We start from the raw sequence: 1,242 nt of genomic DNA, 5'->3' as shown, positions 1-1,242 counted from the left end.
TTTGGATTAAATTTCTTCACGTCAATCGGTCTCATAAAATTTGATATATTTACTTCACTTGTCGAAAATGCTAGATTTTTGGCAAGTGTCGTAAATCTCTTGAACACAACCACCTCCACACGCCTTCATAACCTCCTCTCGCCCCGCAAGAGAGAAAAGAAAGAAAGAAAGAAAGAGAACAAGGGAAGAGGAGGAAAAGAAGACCTCACGGCACGGTCGACTTGTCAAGCTTCGGTAGCGGAGGAAGGAACTAACCTAAACAATGGTTGAAAACGGGAGAAGAAACGACGGAAGACATGTCTAAGAAAAATAAAATCTACCCATAATTTTTTTATTTTTCAAAAATTGGAAAAAAAATTTGTGTTGGTAGCATAATAAATATAATATACTAAGTAGTTAATTTCAAGAAAAATTCATCCTTAATTATATAATTAATACTTAACCATATAATTAATAGTTAATAAATGAGTGCATAAAACAATCTAAAAAAAGAAAAAAAAAAAAACTCTTTTTCCTTTCAAATCATGACAGTTTTTAAATCCTTAAAATTTGTGTGAAATATGTTTTTTTTAAAAAGAATGATTTAATCTTTTTGCAACTCGTTTTTCAATTGTAAAAAAAAAAAAATCACGTTAATTGAAGTGTTACTCGATAACTCGACTAATCTCAAATACCCAACCCAACACCTAAACCCCAGTTGAGCTGGGTTAGTTTTTTTTCTCGATTTGTGTTAAGTTTTTCGAAAATTGATTTGTGAGTTGACTTTTTTTGTCCGATCATTTGTGGGTTGACTTTTTTGGTCAAATCAACTCCATTAACTAAAAAATAAGAATGTTTAAAAAAAAAAAAGATTGTTTAATATTTGTAATTGATGTTAGTGATCGTTGTGACTTGTAAATGTTTGATATTTGAATTTTATCTAGATATAACTGAAACATGCATAGTAGATTTTTAAATAATAATAAAATAAATCGACAACTCAACCCAATAAAAAATAAGAGGATTTATGTAGGGTCGAATTGTGAACTCTATTCAGATTGCTTGAATCACCGACTAACCCTTTTTAACTCAACCCGTGTACTTCTACACTTTAAATATAATAACTTCAATAAAGATTTTATTAAAATAAATAAATAAAATTTTAAAATTAAACACCATTTTAAAACACATGGGTTTCTAAGAGGCCTATCAAGAAAGTCAACAAAATAAATAAATAGACAAAAAAAAAAAAAAAAAAAAAAA

This window comes from Cucurbita maxima, unplaced genomic scaffold (genome assembly GCF_002738345.1).
Source record: "Cucurbita maxima cultivar Rimu unplaced genomic scaffold, Cmax_1.0 Cma_Scf00033, whole genome shotgun sequence".
In the NCBI taxonomy this organism is placed as follows: Eukaryota; Viridiplantae; Streptophyta; class Magnoliopsida; order Cucurbitales; family Cucurbitaceae; genus Cucurbita; species Cucurbita maxima.
This window is presented reverse-complemented; position numbering follows the sequence as displayed.